The sequence below is a fragment of the Octopus sinensis genome, linkage group LG6, assembly GCF_006345805.1.
Source record: "Octopus sinensis linkage group LG6, ASM634580v1, whole genome shotgun sequence".
Taxonomy (NCBI): Eukaryota; Metazoa; Mollusca; class Cephalopoda; order Octopoda; family Octopodidae; genus Octopus; species Octopus sinensis.
The window spans coordinates 43,011,120-43,038,368 of NC_043002.1; the positions used below are offsets into that span (position 1 = coordinate 43,011,120).

Below are 27,249 nucleotides of genomic sequence, written 5' to 3' on the forward strand. Positions count from 1 at the left end.
TGACTATATTGGAATATTTTGATTTGAGGTGTTCCCTTTCTCAAAATGTTGGGAGGAAGGGCGAGGTAAGAAAGAAGGAAGGTGGCTTGGGAGAGGAAAATGTTAAAGAGAAATGAGGATAAAAGTGACAACCCGATTGATTAAGAAGAAAGAAAAAAAAATTCTTTTCTATCTTATGAAAAATTATCAATACAGTTGTGATTTTAGTGGGTAGCATATAACTTGGTCAACTTGATATCACAAAGGAGCTGTTGGCTCAGTTCTCACAAAAAACAATGTTTCATTTATATTCAGTAACACAGAAATGAAATACCAACACCTATAAAGTTGGTATTTGAAAAATAAAGAGTAGGTTACATTTCCCAGCGACTCTGTCTGTGGTAATTCAACTAAAAAAAAGGAAACTAAATAGGCAACAGAGAACAAAAACGGGTGTGCACTGAGAAAAGAAAAGAAAGAAAAACAGAAATATTTATAACACCATATAATTGAACAGAGAAATAATTGCTGACATATTTTCTCAACACTGGTGTAAATAAATAAATAAACAAATAAATAAGAACAGCGAGCGGACAGAATCGTCATCGTGCCGGACAAAATGCTTAGCAGTTTTAATTCGGCGTTACGTGCAAACTTCAAATGCCGCTGATGTCAACTTCGCCTTCCATTTTATCCTTTCGAGATCGACAAGATAAGTACCAGTTAGTTGATCACTTAAGTTGATGTAATCGCCCCCCACCTCAAAATTGCTGGCATCGTGCCAAAAATTAGAAAGAAAAGATAATGGTTTCAAATAAATAGGTGCAAGTGTGGCTGTGTCGTAAGAAGCTTACTTCTTAACCACATGGTCCCGAGTTCAGTCCCACTGCATGGCACCTTAGCCAAGTGTCTTCTACTATATAGCCTCGGGCAGACCAAAGCCTTGTGAGTGGATTTGGTAGACGGAAACTGAAAGAAGCCCGTTGTGTGTGTGCCCCACCATCGCTCAAGAACCGATGGTGGTATGTTTACGTCCTCGTAACGCAGCGGTTCGGTAAAAGAGACCAATAGAATAAATACCAGTACTTAAAAAAAAAGAAAAAATAGCACTGAGGTCGATTCATTCGACTAAAATTCTTCAAGGAGATGCCCCAGTATGGCCAGTCTAATGACTGAAACAAGTAAAAGAAGATAAAATGAATAAGATACATTTTGAAAATCGCATTCTAACCACCTCTTTGTAAAATAATATCTAACTCAACTGTCTAGTATCTAACGGTTATAATTACCTGCATTCTTGGGCAGATAAACTCTGGGTTCTCATTTCTAAGGTGTTTTTCGATGTTGCTGTTGTTGTTATTATTATTATTATTATTATTCATGTCACTGCCTGGAATCGAACTCGGAATCTTGGGGTTAGTAGTCCGTACTCTCAACCACTACACCATATGCCCACGAGCATATGGTGTAGTGGTTAAGAGCGCGAGCTACTAACCCCAAGATTCCGAATTCGAGCAGTGACCTGAATAATAATAACATAAAAACACCTTAGGAATGAGAACCCAGGTTCGAAATTTCCTCTAAACACCTGATGAAGGCTGGAGGGCATATCAGCTGAAACGTTATGTTAACAACAAACAAGATGAGGACAAATATCCGTCAATTGTAAATAATGTACATAATTCCTCATCTCTTAAATATAGAACTGGGTCCTATTCTTATTTTAAATGATAAAATAACGTGTGATTTGAGAGAGATTTGGCTAATATTTCTAGCAGGTAGAGCGACCACTTAGAGGCTGCCGTGTTGGCACGTTGCAAATATGTTTGTGTTTGGCGGTGAGGAGAGTTGATTGAAATATAAATTGACCAGTGATCCAACCTGATTATATTTGTGGTTCTAGGATTTGAGAAGTCCTGCAAGTGATTCCCGTTTCTAGCACTGTTGAAAATGCTTGTTTAGCTTCAGATCAGCCGTGATAAATAGACCAAGCCTTTGCAGATGTTACCATGCACTCAGTCTTTTGTTTCTTCAATGTACCTAGAAATACATTGTCCTTCCTTTTTTTTTTTTTAATTAAGATGGTAGGACGTGAATTTGAGGAGTTTTGTGTGATATTTCTAGCAGTTTAACAACCAGATAAAAGTTTAAGGAACGCTGCAGTACTGGAGACAGAGTTAACTTTCTTTTAACTATAATGGATATTAGAAGAGTTATTAGTATGTATTTTTTCTGAATAATCGTCCAGAAAATCAACATGGTGCATATCATTAAGTAGCTTACTACAGCTCTAGATAGGTTTTTTTTCCCTTTAATCTTTCTTCACAGAGACGAGAAAAAGAGCAAAGTAAAAATTACAATGAAAAAGAAAATATATATTTGTGTTTGATGAGACCGGCTACTGAATCAAAGTAGTTAAGAGCCAGTGGCTTTCGTGACAAGCCCGAAACAATACTGTCTCTACAATAGTGAAGTAATTCTCAAATCATGCGCCGTGACCCGTCACGGGTTATGAACAGCTTAAAATGAGATCGTAGTAGAGAATGAACTTTTAATTCAACTTGGCAATCTGTTTCTTTTCAGGTATGAAGAGCGGGAGGAAGATATAAAATATAGTGTTTGTACGAACAAGACATTGGTTGTATCATAAACAAAACAGCGATAATAATGTAGTCTTCTTTAACTAACTATCCGTTATAAAATGAACCACTATTTCAAATGATGTGCCTACATGTGGATACGCACGTACGATCATAGATGTCAAAAAATAAAAAAAATAAATAAATAAACAGATCGGACTTAATATCAGCAGAACCTATGAAATAGATTAAACATTCTAAAGCAATTATAACGAATAGGATATATTCCTGCGAAGTAGATCAACTGACATCCTATGACACTAATAATGGTTGCAGGTGATCCATTGTCGGTGAACAATGGTGACATCAGTGCGATTTTCCTTGCTGCAGTATACATTGGTTTCTTGGACAAAAACTAGAATTTAAGAAGGAAATAGAAAATAATAATTAAAGTGATGTTCATTGATTTTCTAGAGAGGCATTAGGTGATGTAAGTGAAGTGAAATAAAATGGCCTACAACCGAGGATAACCAGACTCGGTAAATAAATGGTGTACCTCCAGCCCAAGCGACATCACTTTTCCTTCCTTTCCACTCACAGATGAAGATTAATGTCCATCAAATCTATCCATCTTCTTCGCCTGCTTATTCTTGGATGGGTCGCTGAGGTAGAGTCCTCAAGAATGCAAGACATTCACCATATTGCTAATCCTGTCCGCCTGTTTCTATGTCTCACTTTGCATGCAATGCTGCAGAAATGACAATAGATGCGTACAGACGAAGTTTTGCATTTAGAAAAGAAAATAATAATGATAGGTTGAACACCCAGCCTGGGTTCGATTCTTGATTGGCGTAGTTAGAGGTAACTGCGCCGATCGAGAATGGAACTGCCGATTTGAAATCCCGATGAAAGGCATTAAGAAGTTTAATTCCGTCTCCTCTATCAATATCAAACCAAGTACCAATGAATAAAATCATTAAGGTTGTGAAGTAAGTAGAAATCGGAGAATGCTTAAACTGAATACCCCATAATTTAGTTAACCCTTGTAGATGATAAAGTCAAACACTGAGATCAATTTAGGCTTCCGTTCCCAATGTGTTTTCCATCAAACAAATACCAGTAATATACCTGTATATTCACTATATATTACTTCAATAGAATATAGTTCACATACACACATTGAAACCTAAATTAATTTTACTATTCACCATCTGATCCATTAGCTTTACCAGTGTTGAAATTTGAATCAATAAATTAGATGACAATGAATATGAGAATACTACCTCCAGAATGTGTTTGAGACAGTTCAGTAAGAGAGAGGGATGAAGAGTGAGGGAGAAGAGAAAGAGGGATGAAGAGTGAGGGAGAAGAGAGGGGGGGACAAACGATAATAAATGAGAATGAGATATTTCAAGAATTCTGTTTAAGTAAACAAATATTTCCTATTTAAAAAGCGGCAATCAACATTTATTTTTATAGACCTATAATCACAAAAAGTAAAAATTAAGTTATTGGGGTCTATGAACAACGATAGAGTTAGCGCCAAAAATTTCTATTCTAGTTGCCATGGATCAGAGACTATATACAACAGATTATATATATATATATATATATATATATATATAGACACACGTTTACACACGTAACAAAAGATAACTTAATGAGGACTTGAAGCGTAACCGCCATAGAAATTTCTTCACATAAAAGCTTGTCACTATCTGGATTTGCTGGACGCTCACAAATACGGAACGGAATGCGAAAACTTCCCAAAGCTCCTTTTTACAGTTGAGTTTATTTTACAGGCGCGAGTCATAAGGGTCACATTAGAAATTAAGCCTCGGCGGATTGAACATTTAGGTCAGAAATCTTTGACAGTTGTTGAACAGAAATAAATGAAGCCGAAAATTATTTGAAGTAAATATTCTACAATCAATGGTGTTCACACACCGCCTCTGGCTACCCTCCCACCTCTCTTAACTCCCGTCATAATACCCTCCATGCGATTTCACAATCTGCTAAAAATGACAGCCAAATCTCCCTTAGATTACATCCTACAGTTTTGAAATAAGAATACTTTGGACAATATAGTCTACGACATATAAAAAGAAAAGGTCAAGGCTAGAACGCCTTTGCTTATAAGTTTGCTCAGTCAGGGTTGACCTGAGGTTAAATAACTCAAATTTCGTTCAAAACATGGTTAAACCCTATTTCCCTAAAAGAACCAAATTTTCACTTGAACTTTCGCCCTATCCATGTTTCTCTACCAAAATACCAGCCTAGAAATATTGAGACAGATCCTTAAAAACATAAAACTCAACCAATTAAATGGAGTCAACGGGAACAGTCCCTTCTCCAGGGTTTTAGAAAATCTATGTCGCATTATCATAGTGAGCAGAACTTTCCGGGTAATTTGAGTACATATCAAATAGGTATCAAAACAACTGGAATCAGCTGTAACTTGAAACCAAGATCACGAGATTCAAAGAGATAAGTAGAAACTTGTGATACTCTTGTCTTTCCCGGAAGCAAACAAAACTTGATTGAGGACTCAACATGCTAATTTCCTTCTACTCGAATAAACTGGAAAAGTATGCATGTAAAAAACTGTATGTATGTTAGTACGTATGTATATATGTATGCCATTGTTACTACATGCATTTTACCACTGTTGGTTGTGATATAATGGAATAAGTGTTCACTGACTATCTGTTGAGGTAAAACATCCAGTAAAGAGTTCCAAGCAACTACAACAGTGAAGCGTACTTAGGAACAAATGATATAAACTTGTGATTATCGTAATTTCTTCTACGTTTGCTCTACATAATATAATTAGTAATACTTAACTACTATACTGGAAGCCAAATGGACGATGATAGTCAATGTGGAGCTCCAAACTTAACGGTAGCAGTCGTGCATCGATTTCTACACAGAAGATACACAATAAATGCGTGAGAGAGAGAGAGAGAGAGAGAGAGAGAGAGAGAGAGAGAGAGAGAGAGAGAGAGTTTTTAAATGGCCGCAATTGCGATGCGTTTCACTATGCCGCGCTTGGAATCTGTCCCCCGCCTCCAATGTTTTTGATAGATCTTTGCCAAACCAATATTATTGGGTGATCTTCGTCCTCTATCAGGGTTATATATGTATGCGAGAGTGAAAGAGAGATAAAAAGAGAGAGAGAGAGATAAAGAGAGAGAGAGAGGTAGACAGACAGACAAGGATCACAGAAAATATCAGAGTAGTAGAGTCGCTGGCTATTGATTACAGTAATCCCTCGCCATATCGCGGTTCACCTATCGCGGTTTATTATTTAAGCTTACGTCGATTCCTTCGTGGGTTGTTTTGCATTTATAACAAAATAAATATATACAATACAGAACTACTTAGCGGATTTTCATCAATCGTGGGGGTTTGGGGAACGTAACACCCGCGATAGTCGAGGGATTACTGTACTTCCTTAACTGGATCCACTTCATTTGTGAAAGTCATGACTATCTTATAACCTCATTTCTCTGCTAAAATAATTTAACAAGTAAATAAAACGTATGTCTAAATAAGAAAACATAAGTTACGACGATCTGAGCTCGAAAAATTGAGCTTGAAATCTTGATTAAAGACATCACTAATATATGAATGTCACAACCTCTAGCTTTCCTCACTTCTAAAAGAAATACTAGGAATCGTCGTACCATGCTTACAGGTGAATTGTTTGCAGAGGGCAAAGAGGACGAAAAGAAACGTATGCTTGCAAAGAAATCATTTTCTTTTTAATGTTATTTTGTTCACGCATACACTTAGGGTAACAACTTGACAAAATTCCTATTCATTTCTCATATTTTCTCCCGTGTTTACCAGTACACGTTAAAGGCTTTTAGGTGTCACACAAGATTAAATAGACTTAAAGTCTTGATAACTTGTCACTTACTGACCAATCTCCAGACAGGCTCCATAAACAAAGAACGATGATGTGCATACTGTTAAGTATGGAATGCATTAGTCAGCAGGTCTATAAGATACACACGTACGCACACAAAAAGTCTTCTGTATATGTAAGCTATTTGCTTACACATGTGACTTTAAAATGGAAGACATGAAAAAGCAGATATTTCATTGCAAATCAAAGGGAAACAATAAGCAATTGTTAGTCTGAAGAAATTTTTTGCAATAAAATCAGCTTTAATAGTTTTTCTTTTATTTGTGGTTATTGTTAAAAACTTTTGCTGGCAGAATGTTTAGCACGTCGGACAAAAAGGCGGCGAGCTGGCAGAATTGTTAGCATGCCGGGCGAAATGTTTAGCGGTATTTCGTCTGCGTTACGTTGTGAGTTCAAATTCCGCCGAGGTCGACTTTGCCTTTCATCCTTTCGGGGTCGATAAATTAAGTACCAGTTACGCACTGGGGTCGATGTAATCGACTTAATACCTATGTCTGTCCTTGTTTGTCCCCTCTGTGTTTAGCCCCTTGTGGGTAATAAAGAAATAGGTATTTCGTCTGCCATTACGTTCTGAGTTCAAATTCCGCCGAGGTCGACTTTGCCTTTCATCCTTTCGGGGTCGATAAATTAAGTACCAGTTACGAACTGGGGTCGATGTAATCGGCTTAATACCTATGTCTGTCCTTGTTTGTCACCTCTGTGTTTAGCCTCTTGTGGATAGTAAAGAAATAGGTATTTCGGCCGTCTTTGCGTTCTGAGTTCAAATTCCCCCTTTACTTTTTATCATTTCGAGGTCGATAAAAGAAGTACCAGTCGAGCACTAGAGTTGATATAATTGACTAGCCCCCTCCTCACCACCAAATTTCAGGCCTTGTTCCTTGAGTAGAAGAGAATTATTAAAAGCTTCTTGAAGCCAGCGAGCTGGCAAAATTATTAACATATTGGAGAAAATTCATAGCGCCATTTCTTCTGGCTCTACATTCTAAGTTCAAATTCTGTCGGGGTCGACTTTGCCTTTCATCCTTTCGGGGTCGACAAAATAAATGCTTTAAGCATGAACTTTTCAAAAGACGTTGAATGATATTTTTTTTTTATGAATTTCAAGACATTCATCACGTCCGCAAACGCAAAAACTTTCTAGTTAAATGGTGTTTTTAGCATAACCAATATAACGAGCATCGAAAGTCTAATTACAAATAATTAGGCGGTGAGGAAAAGACAACATTAATTTAATTATTACTATCGTTTTGATAATTTCACCAAGTACGAGGAACAACTCCTGGAATGTATAGGTCTTATTATAACTCATCAGCTAAGCACAGACTTCACTGTTGTGCTGAAATAGACTTAGCCAATTAAGAGATCACTAAAATGTACAATACATGAGTTAGCTTGGGCATTTAAAATATTTAGATTCAATAAATTGATTGATAAATAAGATTATCTTTTCTAGACTGCATCCGATTACGCGCAGACATGGTTGTATGGTTAAGCTCACTTTGTACCTACGCGCTTTGGATTTCAATCCCACTGCGAAGCACCCGAGGCAAATGTTTTCTACTATTGCTCCAGGCCTACCAATGCCTTTCGAAAAAATTTGGTAGGTGGAAGCCTACCGTGTGCACGCGCGCGCATTGTATGTGTGTACATGTGTTTGTGTGTGTGTGAGTGCGCGCGCGCACATCTTCGTGTTTGTCCTCAACATCGCTTGACAACCAGCATTGATATGTTTACATCTCTGCAAACTTAACGGTTCGAAAAAGAGACCGATAGAATACGTAACAGTCTTTAAAAAAATCCCTAAGTACTGGGGACGATTTGTTCCACTAAATCCTTTAAGGCGGTGCCCCAGCTCGGCCATAGTGCAATGACTGAAACAAGTGAAAGATAGAAAAAACTGAAAGGATACAAAGCTAATCCAGTTGATTGGAAATGATTCGTTTAATTATAATACTACAATCACTAATTCACAACTCCCTCTGTTTTATTTTTCTATTGTTACTATAGAAGCTCTTACTTCTATAAACGACAAGGACAACGCTAACATTCCGGACACTGATCTCAACTATAATCTGCAAAATTTTACAAGCAGAAACTCCTACTTCATTTAATTAAGTAAATTTTATATTTGTTTAATTTAGAGTGTGTTGATCAAAGTGACCAACCCAGATTTGGAAAAATTAGTAATCTGGAAAGGCTTTGGATTCAAAGATTCTGGAAAATCGATGATGTACATGTACCAAGCTACAAAACAACCCAGTTCAAATATACTCGAAGCATTCACCTTCTCTGCGAGGTTTAAACCGGTTGGCAACAGTCTACCAGCCTAAAATACGAACGTTCCCTGCAATGGCCTGCCACACAGTTTTGCACATACCAATTTATGCTCCCTAGGATTCTGTCGAACCCATTTGGAATATTGTACCTGCTAGTAGAAGCGATTTGATAAACAATTTTAGGGTTGTCTCGCCCCCAAATCGCAAATTCTACCTCTGGACCAATGGTTCTTAACTTGGGTCCATATGGTTCTTGGAGATCCGTATTAGATTTTTTTGTTAAAATGAGCAATAACCTGCTTATATTTCTACAGTGCACCAAATATTTTAATTTCTTTTTATACAACTCCAAATAATATTTACTGATAAGAATACAATAGGATTTTTTAAACATTAAATGGCTATGGAGGTCCACCTCAGTAAAATATGAATCAAAGGGGGTCCATAGACAAAAAAAAGTGGTTGAGAACCAGTTTCAGACAAGTAAATTCCAACTTCCTCAGACAAAGATGTCGCCACTTGCCAGTAACTGTTAATCAACTTATCCAGAATCTTAACCCTTCACCAATATATACATACGCGAGAGAGAGAGAGAGGGGGGTAGGAGGGAGGAGAAGAGAGAGAGGAAAGGCAAGGGTACGAGAACGGAGGTAGAGAGTGAGAGAACCCGGGTAGAGGAGGAGGAGACAATAAGAGAACCGTGGGGTGGGGTGAGAATATAGAATAGAGAGAAAAATTCAAAGAGATATTACTGCTTTGTCATATCCTGTATTAACACTCATATCCTAGTACAGTGTTTTGGTTTGCTGTTAGCTATTAATATAATAATAATGATAATAATAATAATAATAATAATAATAATAATAATAATAATAATGAAATTATTGTATACAGTGCTCAGGTGCACCACAACTTGTCAAAAGTGCGTATAAAGCATATACAGTAATGTACAAATGTCTGGAAAGTGAACAGTGTATGAGTCAGATACATACTTGCGTGTGTATGGAGGGGAGAAAATCAGGTGTAGTGTTGGCGAATCTCAGGAAGCTTGGAAGTTTTGAAGGATGCAGTGCTCCGACAACTAACAATTGATGCCGGCAGTTTGTTCCATACTTCAGCAACTCTTAGCGTGAAAAAATGTTTCCGAAAGTCATGGGAGTTGTGCTGTTTTCTGACTTTGTAAACATGTCCAAGGGTGTTAGACAGGTGGAGTTTGAAAAGGTGCTCAGAGTCATTGTTAGTAAGATGTTTAATAATTTTATGGGTGTCTGCCAAGTCATCTGCCAGATATCGGAGTTTCAATGTGTCCATGCCCAGGGAAGTAAGGCGTTCAGAATATGGCAAATGCCTGATGGAGGGTACAATCAGTCAATCCCTGTTTCAGCTTGGCAATGATTAATCCCATCATGCAATTGTCTTCGTGGTACACTGATGCATTTCGCAAGGGAAGTTTTTTTTTGTTTTTGTTTTTAATAAGTCTTAAAGAAAGCTATTTAGTGTGTGTGTGTGTGTGTGTACATACACACACATGTCAGGTAATAACACGTCTGATGACATTGGTTTCAAATTTTGGCGCAAGGCCAGCAATTTAGGAGAAGGGATAAATCGATTGCATTCGACCACAGTGCTCGACTGATATTTTATCGACCCTGAAAGAATAAAAGTCGATCTCGGCGGCATTTGAACTCAGAACACTAAGACGTACGAAATGCTGCTAACGATTCTGCTATCTCGCTGCTTTCTATGACATACTATTACCTGAAATTTAGGTGGTGAGTTGGCAGAACCTTTAGCACGCCGGGCAAAATGCTTATCGGCATATCGGCCGTCTTTAATTCCGCCGAGGTCGACTTCGCTTTTCATTCATTTTAGATATATAAAATAAGTACCAGTAGAGTACTAAGGTCGATGTAAACGACTTATCCTCTCCGAACTTGCTGGGCCTTGTACCAAAATTACCAGTAAGTACCATTACCTCTTTCGACGAGAACATGGCGGGAACTCATCTCAGCAAACCAGCTAAACACACATCTGTTTATATAGAGTATCACCTGCGTATAAATTGTGAACAAACCTCATGGCGATCACTAATCAGGAACTGACGTTACCATCCAGACATATTGTAAGGTGTTGTTACGATATCGATCAACTTACCACACTCTCCCAATTCCGTATACCAAAATGTAAATTAATTTTGGATAATTTTCCTGAAACAAAATGTCTACTTAGTAGAAGACTTAGAACTGACAGTGAGATTGGGGAACAGTTACGAATTTTTTAGGATCTATTCCATCTCAATCACAGATTTTTCATTTTTTAACTAAACAGTTTGAAACTTCGAATGCTGGTAGAATTTCTCACGTAGAAGACGGTTTAAAATCTTGTTGATTAATATTGTCTTATTAACAATATATGTTTATCACAACCCATCCAACTCTACTTTGGTTATGATTATTCGAGCCAACGAATAAGCTTCTCAGTGGTTACTCGACTTGCTAGAAATAACGGCTAAATCATCATCAAATGATAGCCTCATGTCTTAGATTTGATGGAAGGCGTTTATTGCGATCACTTAGGGACGAAACATTTTCACTAACAATAAAAGGGTGATAAAATAAGTCAAATAGAGAGGATCTACATTTTGTATCGTAAAAAAAAAAGACAGGAAATTGTCACGTCTGAAACCTATTTGATTATATTTCTACGCAATTAGAATTGAGCTCAGACTTAAGTACACTTATATTACATTAGAAATAAATATAACTCCAAATATATCTTCTCAGTAAATAATGCAGATTTTTAAAAAATCTGTAACAACCTGGTGGTGTCATCTCTTCCTCAACCGAAAGCCAGCCGAGTTTTCAAATTGTAAACCACTTAACTCCATAGAATATTTCAGTAAAGAGTGGAGAAAAAAAAATGTTTCGGAAATCCTGGTGACCTAAGCAACACGATTTCTATATTCTCTTTCAAATATACATATATACACGTACATAAACACACGTGTATACATACATATACACACACATATATACATGCATATACACACACATATATACATGCATATATACACACACATATATATACACGCATACATACACACATATATATATACACACATACATACACACATATATATATACACACATACATACACACATATATATACACACACATACATACACACATATATATACACACATACATACACACATATATATACACGTACATATACACATACATATATATACATACATATAAACACATATATACATACACATATATACACACACAAACACACATACACATACATACACACATATATACATACATGCATACATACACATATATATACATACATACACACACGCATATATATATACATACATTCACACATACTTTTATATACATACATACATACACACACACACACATATATATACATACATACACACATATATACATACATACATACATACATACATACATACATACATATATATATATATACATACACACACACATATACACACACACATATACATATACATACATACATACATACACACACATACACACACACACATACATACATACATACATACATACCCACGTCGTCGTAACCGACGGAGTGCCGAGTATGTGTGAAGGATGAATGTACGAAACGATAAATTTATTTTTACTCCTAACGGAAAATCAATAGATTAAACTTCTATGGGTTAATTTTTGCCGATGCTGACCAACACCGTTTCCTCAGACTTAACGGAAAAATCACTTAAAGCGGTGAACTGACAGAGCCTTTAGAGCTTCCAGATGAAATGCATTGCTTTTGTTCAGGTTCCTTGCGCTCCGAGCTTGAATCCCACCGAAGTCAACTTCGCCTTTGAGGCATACCGAGATCAATAAAATACATATCTAAGGTAAGTGATAGGCTGGCTGAAACGCTAGACTGCTGGACGGGATTCCTTGCTGTATTTGTTTCGGGTCTCTACGTTTTGAGTTCAAATTCCTTCGTAATCTCCTTGGTTGGAAGATATAATCCGTTGGCGATTCAGCATCACCATTTAGTTGTCAAGAGCCATTAGAAGAGTCTAACTTGTTGCTTGCACCGGGGACATGCAACAGGCTTCAGGATAATTTACCCCGCCCTTCTACAAATATTGAAAGCCCTGCAAAGAGATATGGGCACCGTCATCTCTTCGGCTAAACGGTAAGAAAAATATACTGTTCAATAATTTCATCTTTCTCCACTACATTTTCTTTAATATTAATTTAATCACAGAATAAACCGCAATAAAACGGGAGCACATCTACGTCGCATCTTATTTTTTAGAAAAAGCAATCACGCCGACTGTATGTGTGCTTTTGAAGGAGATTTAGTTGCCATTTCTAAGAAGACGAGCGACCATAGCAGAGGCATTATTTGGTAGTTAGTTCATAAAAACTTTTAAGATCAATGGATTACCAGATGCCTTCAAAGCATCTGTTAATCTGTTCCAACTCTTAAATCAACTCCACCATTCTTGTCAATTAATCGGATTTAATAACAAAATTATAGCTATCATGCAAGAATATGTAGTGTCTTCTAGACTACATATATTTTATAAGAACTCGCGTAAAGTATTTCCTCCGGCTTGCTTTTTAATTGCATGTTCCATAGTTCTGCATCCCGTAGACGATCCCTGATTCGGAAATTCCAGAGTTTTCAGTAGCGAACTCCTGCTTACCTCTGTAGTCGTGGTGTGCGCAGAGAAGATATGTCAGCTAGTGAAAGACCACTGTGATTAAAACCCAGACCAGACGTTGATGTTGCATTTCTCGATCGGGACATTTGGCGTGTCAGATCCAATTGATTGACAGTTTCAAATATTTCACAGAACCCAGTAGGGGATTTTTTAAATGTTAACTTACTCGATACATCTAACTATATTATTTAAATAATTTTCTTTGAAAAATGAAATAACTCTTCCACAACGACATTACGGCTCAATGATCACCTCACACACATTAAGCAGAACACTGGTATTTGATCCATGGAACATTAATATTCAGATTGTTTATTCATAACGCAAAATAGTAATGTTCGTCAGAAAGTTTTACAATGCGTTTTATGATTATTAAAGTCTTATCACGTGTCATTGCAAAAGTATGCCATCATGGAAGCAATCATAGTTTTTTCTGTAGAATGCTTATGAGATACCACTTAAACATAAATTTACAATGGCATACTTTTAAACAGGAGTGAACCGAAAATCCTCACTACAAACCATAAAAATTAGTCATGGCCTGAGCTGCTGTTACCTAAAAGCTTTCCGTCGGTATTTTGTCTTCTTTGATGAGATGAAAAAACTGAACTTAATCAGTAAAGCATACAATCTGAGTTTCGTATTGTTTGAACAAAGCACTGGATTTAAAGTAAATTAATCTTTAGTATTATTGTTTGATTTAAAATCTATGTTAAAGTATATAGCACATCATCATTTGGATTTGCTGAACCACATTTGTCGAGTCACTTCAAAGATGACAGCAACTCTACAATCTGCGGATTGGAATAATTAGTGATTAGTGCTTCGCTCCAAAACCCAATACCGTCTTAAAGTACTGATTTTTGGAGGCAAGCAGTTGTATTAAGGTACCCACGAATATAGGAAGGTCGATTCATTCTATGTATGTTGAGGCCGTGCACGCAGGGCCCTAATGCATTGCTTTGCTCGAGGACCTGATATGCCGTGACGACAGACCTGCCCAAACCTCGCTCAAATTGGATAAATTACGAAGGGGTGTTGAAAAGTTTGTGGCTTTGGGTGACAGAAAATACAAGAGGATCAGTTAATTATGATTTTACTCCCCTCTCAGATTCATACACTTACTGCAGCTGTCCTTCAGCTTTTCTAAGCCCCGTAAAATAACTCGGACGGTTGGGCCTCCCACCAGGCCTTTCGCGACACCCTTAAAGCCAGATTTTTCCAGCACTTCCTCGAATATTATAATTACTATAGGGTACTGATAGGGCACAGAAAGTGTGTCTAAAGCCAGCTGGAGGAGGTGTCCTCCTGGGGCTACAAACTACAGTAGCATCCACCCATTAGGGGTTAGCCATATTTAAATGGCAAATATACGTATAATTACTATATTATCTTGTAATACAGTTGTTCGTTTTAAAATATAGCTATTATAAATTTAATGGTTTGCAGATCCAAACAAATATCATATTTTGCTCTTTGAATTTATAACTATCTTACCATGTTTGAAATTGTCTTTCACGTAAAACTGGAACAACATATAAGTATTGCTGTATATAAAAAAATTTTTATGGGGTGGAAGTTAAACGTCTGGCTACAAAACACAATGTCCCATTCAATCTCAGTTCCCAGGAAAGTAGTCTTTGTGGAGAATGGGGTGTGACAGTGTAACGAAGACAACAGAGAAATCAGTGAAAGAAATGCTAGGCGGAAAATGTAAATATTACAACTCCCACTCACCGACATAGTTCTTACAGTACAGTCGTCGTACGAATAATACACAGTAAGCTATTTTTAATTTTATTGCTTGCTGTTTAGCCCCAAGTCAGCAATGATCAGACTTTTTGTTCAAAGGAGCTCCATAAATAGTCATTGTGCCATTTATGCTAATAGTGTATCCTACTTTATTTTTTTAAAAAAGGTGTCAATTGAGAATGTTTTGGCTGCTATTTCTGATAAAATCGAGAAACCACGTAGAGGCTCTCTCTTTGAAGGCAATTTAGTGATCGATTTAGTTAGGATTTCATATACATCAGCGTAATAATTACAAGTGGTTTTGCCAAATTGTTGAAGCTTAATGTTTACAAGGTAAGTGCAAATATATAGAGGAAAAGAGAAAATTAGCCAAGTGTTAAATTGATAGGTGGAATTAATTATTAAATTAACCAAAGAGAGAGAGAGAGAGAGAGAGAGAGAGAGAGAGAGAGAGAAGAGACAAGGGAATATTAAAGGCGATCTAAGTGGGAGACAGCTGTCCGAATCTGTATATTATATAACTAGATTCTCAGATAAATTGTTGAATAAAATTCACGCTTCCTCCACTTGACGGAATCGTTGAATTTATATGAAATGTATTTTCTCAAACACAGAAATGCGAAAGTACGTTTCGCTTTACGGCATGGCTTTCAAGAACTTAGCACTTCTATAACTCAGTGAATGTCTGTACTTTGAGTAATATTTAGATTTGATTTAGCTGCGATGGGTAATATCTCTCGCATTATTCTTATATTTTGACAAAACACTGCTCCCGTTCCACCACAAAACCAAGCTACAGTTAATTTTGAAAAGGATTAACAGATGTTATTTGCCTGGAATATAGCACAAGAACGGAAGACCCAGTTTTCAGCCTCGTTAAAATGGCCATATTATTCGTTAGTGCAATTGTCATCGAATAACTGATTGCATTGACATTAGTGTATAGGTGTTATGAAAGGGGAATATAAACAATCTAGTAAATATGATTTCATTTAAATAAATTCAGTGTACATATAATGCCATGTAAAATAAGCGACGACAAACTGTTTCGACACAAGGCTAAATTGTGCTGACAGATATAGCAAAATTATTCAAACATCAACTAAATCATTCAGAAACTACAATATCAACAACCAGAGTTGAACTGTAAGTTGTAACAGTAGTTGTACTTGCCTTAAAGACATTTTCTACTCACCAAGTTGAGTGTAAGCGCAAGAACTGCGGGAAAGCAAATATAATTTAGAAATCTCAAAGTCAGTCATTTCGAGGGGAGAAGATTGGCCGATACCATCGGCCCCAGAACTTTACTGGTAATTTATAACAGACTCGAATGGATAAAAGGTAAAGTTGATCCCGGCAGGATTTGAACTCAGAACGTTAAAAGCCGGAACATATACCTCAAAACATTTTCCGCTACTCTGTTCTGCCAGCTTGCCACCTTAATACAATTTTTAAGAATGTTAGTTATGTCCTCAAAAGATTGCTACATTTACTAAAAGATAGGTTTCCCTTTATTTAATTTTTATAGCTCTTATCAGAAGAACATTTGCTCATGATTCCCTTTATAGGATCTGTGACTGATGGGATGTTATCTTCTAACAAGAAACCCAGGCCAAATGCAGATAACCAAATAATCAGAGATTGATATTAAACCAGGCAGCAGATTAAATCTACTTCTCAAGAACATTAACAATACATCCTACGTATCTCCCTCACCGATTCCGTCTACAAAATTTCATTCAGAAATTTTGATTAAAACAAAGCCGTTAGAAGAGATATATGTCTAGAAAAAAAATCGTAGTCGGTCGGATAGAACTCGAAACCACGTAATTGAGAAAATTTGTAAGAGCTTTTGTACCTTTGATGATGCATTTTAGATGTGGTCTAACATGCTCACGAAGTTTAAGCAGGTTCAATGAGATATTCAGATACATTTGCTACCAAAGTTAATTGAGAAGAAACAGATTATGAGATGTTATACAAAACAAACCTCCTCTTCTGTCTAAACTGAAATCGCTCTGTCTTTCTTTCTCTTATGGACTACAACTCTGAACTACATGTATCTTTGTATATATTTCATACATACCACCACTGATAGTCTCTCTTCTCCACTTAAGACTCCGATATTCCAGCCAAACTAACACTTTATAGACTCGCTAGCTTGGGTGTATTAGCACACGTTTTTCATGCAGAACACATCCTAGTGAAAATTTCATTGTATCATTATTGTAACCCTTTCCCTCTCCTATGTATGACGTGATACAGAGGACATATTTCCCTGATGTCAAGGCATTATATATGATACATATTACTAATTTATTCGACTACTGGAGAACATGGGATTTATGAAAGAAAAGATTTATTTAACTCAGAGCGTATGAAAGAAGGGCCAACTAAAAATCTAAAACCTAGCTTGGACATTTATGATAAACTTGTAAAAATCTAAGATTAGGCCAAGGGTTAAATTTCTAAATCAGTGAATGCATTTCACTAAAAATCTTTATCTTTTTAGTCATTCTAAGGTCTAATAAGAGTTCGACATTCACTTCACTGAGGAGGCCTAATAAAACCGAGCCGTGTCCGAATTAGATCCTTGTTCTAACCAAAGATCGAACTTGCTACCCTCTAGATAAACCCTTCAATGTTAAATTCTGGGATTGCCATCTTTACATAGTTTGACAGCACACACACACACACACACACTTAACTAGCAATATTTCAGCAGTTTATTTAATATGACAGAACGTCTATTTTTGCAGAGGAGAACTGAGGGAAACCTCGTCCCTGACAGGAGTTTAATTCGGAACACGCAGAAACGAGACACTGAGAATGCTGCGGACGTAGAGAACTAGAGCGTTTCGTGGTTAATAACGTTGGCTATTCCCAGGCTGGATCTGACCGAAAAGGTCTAAAACCAAAAGCATTTCAAGCGAGATCGCATGTGTATGTGTGAGCGTGCTTGCGTGCGTGTGCGTGTGCATGTGCGCGCGAACGCGTTTTCTGCGTGTGTCAAAGACTGTTTATTCAATGTGTCATTTTCGTTCGATAGTAGCGTGTCATCTGAAGGAGATTTGGCCGCTATTTCTACCATGCTTGGTAACTGAATAGAGGCTGGCTCATTGTGATGATGTGGCAACTCCTGCTTGCTTGATCAGAGACCCGTTTCTGATCCTCATCTGCAGTCATTTCGCTTCAGTTGACATGACTAGACTATATGACCAGTTACAACTTTGATAATCCTTAGAGAAGCATGAACTCCATAACACGCCATGACCTATTCAAGTTTAAATCTGAGGCAGTGTGGTAACATGGTCCCAGCAATTCGATTCCACAAACCGGTTTCTACTGCTGCACTTACTTAGGCCACTAATAATCTTGGGATTAGTATAGATGCCATACAATTGCGTTTCTCTTCCCTTATAAATATAACCATATATCTTTGTGAGAAATCCTTTAGCAACGTATCATCAAAAATTTTAAATAAAATAATATGAAATATTTTTTAAAAGTCTTCATAAAGACAATTCTATGGAAAAGTTATATTTAGGTTATAACGAAAATACAATTAACTAATTTAATCTTTCCGAAGCAACATGCTTTCGACTGAAATTAATGAGAGCAATTTAAATGTAAGGTCTCAGCCAAAAATATTAGCGATATTTTAAATAGTAAAGAATGAATAAGCAATGTTGATATAAGTACAGGCTACAGTGACTTATTTATTATGTAAATATAATATATTTTGTAAACACATTTTTCAACTTTTGGAGGGAGGGCGGGAGTGTGTGCAGCTGTCAGTATTACCATCTTTCAGATGTCTGGGGTGCATTCTCTCCGAGGTGGCAAAGGCGTCCACGGTTGCATTAAACAGGTATCGGCTACCTCTGGGGACCGTTACCTATTTAAAACCCTTTCTCTATCCAATGCATTTTCACAAGCCTGACCTAAATATCTATGCTTGTTTTCAAGTTTTTAGTTACTGGAGATTAATTTATTAAATTTAGTTGATGTGTAATATATGATCATAGAATGTTATCACACATGATAATAACTTGTATTAAATGTGATCCACACAGCGGATCATAAATGATTTTTAATACAACTCATACGTATATCACATGTAATGCCCTATTTACACACGCCTCAAAAGTAAAACAGACACCTTTCATGATACCGCTTTATCTGTGTGAACACTATTTGGTGTGTCAAACTTGCTAATCTATTGTACATGTCAGGCGGCAAAGCTGGCAGAATAGTCACCGCGCCGAGCAAAATGATTGGTGGTATTTCGTCCGTCTTTCCGTACTGAATTCAAATGCCGCCGAGGTTGATGTTGCTCTTCATCCTTTCTGGGTCAATAAAATAAGTACCAGTCGAGCACTGGGATCGATATAATCGACTTAACCCCTACCCCGAAATTGCTGGCCTTGTGTCAACATCTGAAACCAATATATTTTACACACGTCTACTAAATAAGAGATTAACTATTTAAACGTATCAAATGACATTTTGTTTCTAGACATAAACTTTTCAAAATTGATTGTTTGTTTACGTTTGAGATGTCTATGTATATACATTAGTCCTTGTTTAGGAATGCGTATCATATCTGATTCATAGACGCCAGGGAAATATGACCCGTGTATCACAAGCGATGCACAAGACAGAGAAAGAGTTAAGGCAGCCTCCGAGTCCCTTCATTTCTCCACAAAGGTCACAGTATACCAAACACGGTTCATATCACCATCCTCCTCTATATCTGTGAAGCCTGGGTGTCCATAGAGCGCTCCTACATAAGCAGCCTTTCCGCACATCCACGGAATTACTGAGCGTAAGCGTATGCTTTTACTCTAAAACACTTGCAAAGATGAACTGCAAAAGTTTAGAAGCCGATCCACTTGGCGGCAGCTGTATGGAAATGGTGTTCAAATGCTGGAAATGGATGAGATCAACCACAAAACGACAAAAGAATCCCCAAATATTTTGCAGCAATGGTTGCTACCCTCATCGCATATTCATGTTCCGTCTTCAGTTATCCAAGATCTCATCGCTAAGGATGTATGACGTTTTAGACTTCGTCATCAAATCTTTGATGGACAACCAATATTTTATATACATGCATATATATATATATACACATATACACACACACGCACGCACATACTTGCGTGCGCGTGTGCACATATGGGTCTATTTATGCATGTGTGTGTGTGTGTGTGTGTGTGTGTGCAAAAGTTCATCTGTGTGTGTTTTGCTTAGTCGGGGAGAATGGCAATGTGAACACTATTTGGTGTGTCAAACTTGCTAATCTATTGTACATGTCAGGCGGCAAAGCTGGCAGAATAGTCACCGCGCCGAGCAAAATGATTGGTGGTATTTCGTCCGTCTTTCCGTACTGAATTCAAATGCCGCCGAATTCAAGGCCTTCAAGATTGACAAGGGTGCGGAGAGAAAGGGATCCGCAAACCGGAGAATTAATCCGAATGCTGACAACAGAGTGAACTAAGGGCAAAGGCACCCAAAGACCAGATGGTGATTTTAAACAAGACAACAGATATTAAGTCTAATCACCCCAGCAGGCCACCGTCGGAGTTTAATTCAGGGCGCATGCTGGAACGAATACTGCAAGGCATGCTGTCCGACGCTCTAACGATTCCGCTACTCCATAACCTTAGACCAGTGGTTCTCAACTATTTGTCGTCTATGGATCTCTTTGATTCCCTTTTTACTCTTCTGGACCACCACAGCCATTCGATGTCTATAAAAACATCTTACTGTATTTTTATAATTAGGAACTGCATAAAAAAATAAAAAGTGTACTATAGAAGTATAAGCAATTTACTACATAAATTTTAACAAAATCTTGCATGGATCTCAGTTAAGAACCACTGCCTTAGACCAGTACTTAATTTGTCAGTCACATAAAGGCTCCTTCATTGATCGAAATTCTAAGCTCAACACTTTGGCTCCCGAGCCCTAGTTTTTTTCCCAGGGTTCCAATATGATATCTTAGTTAATTTTGATATCAGCGCCATGGTATATTTTACATTATATCATGTATGAGTCAAAGATCACTTTTTTTAGCCACAAACCCTTGGTGGATAGTTTGGTACCTTATGTTTTATTTTCTATTTAATCATTTTTTCTAAAAATTATTTACCTCAATACATAGTGAAACACAGTATGATACAAAATGTGAAAAATCGAAAGAAAAACCTAAAAATGATAATTAAAATATAGAAAAAAATGTTCTAGTCTATCAAAATCATATACTTAAATAATCAAATGGCGTACCAGCTCCCAAAAGTCTCATAGAAAAGAAATAACAAAACGACTCGCAGGAGGTTTGCGTAGGTCGGCAAATATGCCACCACGATCCTCCAGTTGGTCGTATAGGAACCTAGGTGTTCATGTCGATTCGACTTGCCTTTCTTTTTCCCTTTTCCCTACAGCTAGGACTTAACCAGCAATAATTTAGAAGTTCACATTCCACAGAAACTTCAAAATACTTAAAAAGCATGTTTTAAATTTTTGTGAGACATTCTGGTCTACTTTTTAACGAGAAGGCTACCAAATTTTATAATCCCTCAGGGCCTCATCGACAGTAGTGTAGCACGGGGTAGATGGATCGCACTTCTTGAAGTTATGTTGAAGAAGTGGGTAACCGTTTTGGCAACGCAGAGAGCAGCCAAAATACACAATACGATACTGCTTACCATATCTAAATCCGTCACTATATATATTCGATATTTATTACGACTGATTTAAGTGACAAAGCATCTCTTAAATATGTGGCCTTTGTAGTAGTATAAGTAAAATCAGTTCCATTAACATTAACTTTCAATGCTGTCAATATAAACCTGCTCTTGAAGAAGAGGAAACGAAATCCGATTTACTTGTTCGCTTCTTTTAGGATAGAGATTATGGATAAAAAGTGTTTAAGCGCATGCTTATAGCGAACTTCAGAAGACAGCTAGCATTGCGAAGTCGGAAATTCAGATCTTCCGCACAAATCACACCCCAATGCAAACATTTTACAAGTGAAATCGTGACTAGTTTCTTCAATATGACAGAGTTTACTTGGTATTACTATTCATTATAAATCTCTGCTGTTGATGAAAATATGTTCTGTTCATGCCGAGTCAGATAAAAGAACAGACCTCATGACCCATAGAAGTGCCTCACAGACCAGTGGGAGGAATAAGGCAAATTATTCCCAAATCAAAGACTTGGTCTATTGTAATATACCGGATTCCGCTAAATGTACCCAAGAGCCAGTGATGGTTGTGGTGTTAAACAGGTTGACCGAGCTGACAGAATCTTTAACACGCCGGGCTAAATGCTTAGCAGTATTTCGTCCGTCTTTACACTGAGTTCAAATTTCACCGAATTTGCCTTTCATCCTTTCGGGGTCGCTAAAATAAGTACTGGGGTCGATGTCATCGACTTCCCCTCCTCCGAAATTGCTGACCATTGCCAAAATTTGAAGTTTAATTCAGGGCGCATGCTGGAACGAATACTGCAAGGCATGCTGTCCGACGCTCTAACGATTCCGCTACTCCATAACCTTAGACCAGTGATTCTCAACTATTTGTAGTCCATGGATCTCTTTGATTCCCATTTTACTCTACTGGACCTCTACAGCCATTCGATGTCTATAAAAAAAATCTTGCTGTATTTTTATAATTAAATATTATTAGGAACTGTATAAATTCGTATTATCTCTTTCATTTTCACAGACGAAATGCGGTACCTTATTTTATTAAAAATCACCTTAAATAAAAAGACACATATAAGCAATATACAGCTAAGTATTCATAAACGACGGAGAGAGCCGCTGTACAGAAGGGACATGATTGGAACGGATCATAGGTCTACGCAATCAGAATTAACATGAGGGGTAAATCTCAAGAAATAATGTTAATTGCTAGGTAATTATCTTCAATTGATTGATTTCTTCGCAAGCTTTGCATTTTTAACGTTTTAGTTTATTTTTGTTTATTGCCGAACTACAAGTTTTGGTAAAGCATAAGGTAAAAGGCGTTCCAGCCATGATCATCACGGTTTTTGGAGGGCGGGGTTGTTTTACTTCTATATTAAGAACCACTGTCTAATGAATTACACCACAAGATCCAGTCCATGTTTGTCTCAATGATCCCGAGAGTTATGCCAGCAGAGTGCTAGCTCCAGGTAGGATCTCTCGTGCTAAACAGGTTAAAAGATATTGGCCAAATTAATATGAACTCTTTCCAGAGGTAAAAATAGGTCCGCGTAAAGTGGACACCCCTACCCACAAAAGAAGCAACAAGAGCTTATATAGTAAGGCACGCAGTGAAACAGGAAGTTTAGAATAAAGAAAAACAAAGGGGAGGGGTCGTCCATGGCCTATATTCCAGAGGGAGCGAAAGGGCTTAAGCAAGTAAAGTATCTAATGAAGTTTGGCTGCTATTTCTAGTAGGTTTAGTGACCACATAGGGATTTCCCTTTTTGGGTCAAGGTATTAGTATCTATGTAGACATTCAATATAAAAGTTACCTAACATGTCCGCAATATGAATTGTTTCTAGAATTCCCAGTATAACTATGAGAATTATCAGAGAAACTCACACATATGCATAAATGTGTATGCGTAGATATTAATTGACTAAATCACCGAGACAGCGTGTTTGGGAATGAGTTGTAAATAAATTCAGATGCATACATTTTAATAAACATTTAACAAGCGTTTTAATTTCGATGAGCAAAACATACCTGTGTGGTTGAACAACAAGGTTTCTCTGCAGAACTCTGCAGATAGACGCAGGCATGGCTGCGTGGTTAAATCAGCTCGCTTTGGAAACAAATGGTTTCAGGTTCTGTCCGACTGCGAGGCACCATGGACAAGTGTTTTCAGCTATAGCCTCGGACCTACCAATACCTTGTGAGTGAATTTCGTGGACAGAAACTGTGTGGAAGCCCATTGTGTGTGGTATACATTTGGGCGAAGGTAAAGAATATGCACACCACTCGTTTTCGGAGTTTAGGGTTAGGGTTACACCGAAAACGCGTGGTGTGCGTATTCTTTACGTCTGCCATACATTTGTGTGTGAGTCTTTGTGTCTGACCTCTACCTTCGCCACCGGTATTCGTTTGTTTACACCCCTTTAAATTCACGGCAAAAGAGACAGAGAGAATGAGTAGCAGATTTTTAAAACTGGAGTCGATCTGCTCGACTAAAACCCCTTCAAGATGCCCCGTCATTGCTGCAGTCCAATGATTAAAACAAATAAAATGATAAAACCATATGATGTGTAAAAAAAAAGTGCCTCTGACGAGCTTGTAAAGGCAGACGAAACTAGCTAAGCTTGCTGTTCATTCAGGTCTGTAAAGAGAACTTTGTTGTGTAGCTACAGGGTCTATTTGTACAGCAAGTTTGTGTGTAAGTAATGTGTGTATCTGAATAAACAGGAGAAAGAAAACTCAGCGTGTATGTGTGTTTATTAAAGCTACATATGTAAATAGACTTAAAACTTATTCGCAACACGCTATATCCAGTACTGCAATTAATACAAAACTCCAACCAGAGAAGTGGCAAGAGTGGGTGTCACCCAGGACAGCACTTGAGTTCGTCACACACACGCCACTATGATATAAGCCCGTACAGGCTTTATATAGCAGACCGAAAAGTATCGTCACCTATAAAGGGCCACCCGGGGTCGAACTGCCCTTCTCACCCTCCGACCACCAATCACGCCCCCGACTTCAACTAGTGTTTGTTGTTATTGTTGTTGTTCACAGCATTGCTCATAAATGTTACGACCTATATCTGATGAAGTAAACATACCTGAGGAGCATGTAAAGACAGGCGAAACTAATCTAGTTGCTTTTAATCCATTCTGCAGAACTATAATGCTATGGTTTAACCAAACGGTCTATTTGCACAGTGAGGCTAAATGAATATTTATTAACAGTTCCTGTGTAGATTTATTTACAACTTATTCAGATTCAAGAGGTGCAAACGTGGCTGTGTGGTACGAAGTTTGCTTCCCAACAGCATGGTTCCAGGTTCAGTCCTACAATGTAGCACATTGGGCAAGGGTCTGCAACTATAGCCTCAGACCGACCAAAGCCTTGTGAGCGGATTTTGTAAACGAGAACTGAAATAAGCCCGTCATGTGTGTGTGTGTGTGTATATATATATATACACACACACACACAATATGTGTCGGTGTTTGCCCCACACACACAACCACTTGACAACCGGCGTTGGGGTGTTAACATCGCCGTAGTGGTTCGGCAAAAGAGACCGATAGAATCAGTACCAGGCTTTTAAAAATTAAGTACTGAGGTCGATTCATTCGACTAACAATTCTTCAGAGTAATGCCCCAACATGGCCGCAGTCCAGTAACTGAAACAACTGAAACTTTACCAAAATATATAGGTAAAATATGAAAATGCATGACCCAGTGGTTAAAGTACTAGGTTTACGTTCGTTACGCTCTAAGTTCGATTCCTGGATAGGGTAGTGCGTTGTGTCTTTGAACAACCGGAAAGGAGTACCAGCAGTAGATAGGGATTAAACCCTTCAAAGATAGGTGTGCCGTTCAGAGGGCAGTCATGTCGTGTCACTCATTTAAACCTCTCGGAAAGCGAGACAGACACCGGCCGAATAAGCTGTTAGACAGTACCGTCTTGCTAGAATTATAGGTCCCTATGCAAATCAATGAACTGGGCCCTATAATATTTATTTATTCATTTATTGACAGTAAACCACAACATACATAGAGTTGTACCCATCAACCCGTGAAGCCTCTGGGCAATTGCCCAGTGTGGTTATGATCCTAGACAACCCTTCCAACAGGATCAAGGAATTCTTAACTTTTAGCATGTAGGGAAAACACACACATATCACTGTATGGCGTCTGTGTGTGTCTTTTCTTTTGACATGAATCTTCTTCGAAGCCAGACAGTTTTATGTGGGTAGATACGGTTGAATACCTCAATATTGCAGCCACAACATGTTACTGATCTTTTCAAAAGAACGAAGAGGTGTCTACATGGTCGCTCAACTTTCACACCATACCGTCTTAAAAACCAAAAAAAAATCTAAAGGCATTAGACATTATTGTATTAGATATATTGATTTCAAATTTTAGCACAAGGCCAGTCATTTCGGGGGAGTGGGTAAGTGTATTACATGGTTCCAGGTTCAGTCCGACAATGTAGCACATTAGGCAAGGGTCTGCAACTATAACCTCAGACCGACAAAAGTCTTGTGAGCGGATTTTGTAAACGAAAACTGAAATAAGCCCGTCATGTGTGTGTGTGTGTGTATACACACACACACACACACACACACACAATATGTGTCGGTGTTTGCCCCACACACACTCCCACTTGACAACCGGTGTCGGGGTGTTTACATCGCCTCAGCGTTCAAATGGTAATTATTTTATCGACCCCAAAAGGATGAAAAACGAAATTGAATTCAGCGGAATTTGAACTCAGAACGTGAAGCCGGGGGAAATACCGATTAACATTTTGTTCTGCATGCTGACGATTCTGCCAGCACGCCTCCTTACTATTGTATTCGATATATTGGATGTACAATAATACGGGATGGTCGTGGTAAGAAAGTCTTTGATCATAGGTTTACTCAGCCAAAACTGGAGGTGGCGGATTGGATAAAAAAAAAATTCATCAACTCCGAAAAAACAAAATGACAATTGGAACCTGGCGGGATTTGAACTCATAATTCAAAGAGACAATTTAATACGGCAACCGTTTTTGTTACCTATCACCGTCTAGGGTACTTTTTCATCAAGGTCATAAAAATAGGGTCCACTTTATTACTTGTTTGGAACACTACAGTGTGTGTGAACGACATATAGATATAAATGCTACAATATATGTATATATATTTGTTGTCGAGTATGTATGAGAAATACTTTTTCTTTAAATAAATATTCATTTTTGTATACAAATTACGAATACATGTATGTTAATGTGTA

At 37.7% G+C, this 27,249-nt stretch overlaps 1 protein-coding gene across 1 annotated transcript in view; it reads right to left on the reverse strand.

Annotated features, from left to right (window-relative positions):
- The window catches only part of LOC115212836, a 159,031-nt gene that overhangs the window by 131,044 nt on the left and 738 nt on the right, over nt 1–27,249 (reverse strand). The window lies entirely within an intron of this gene.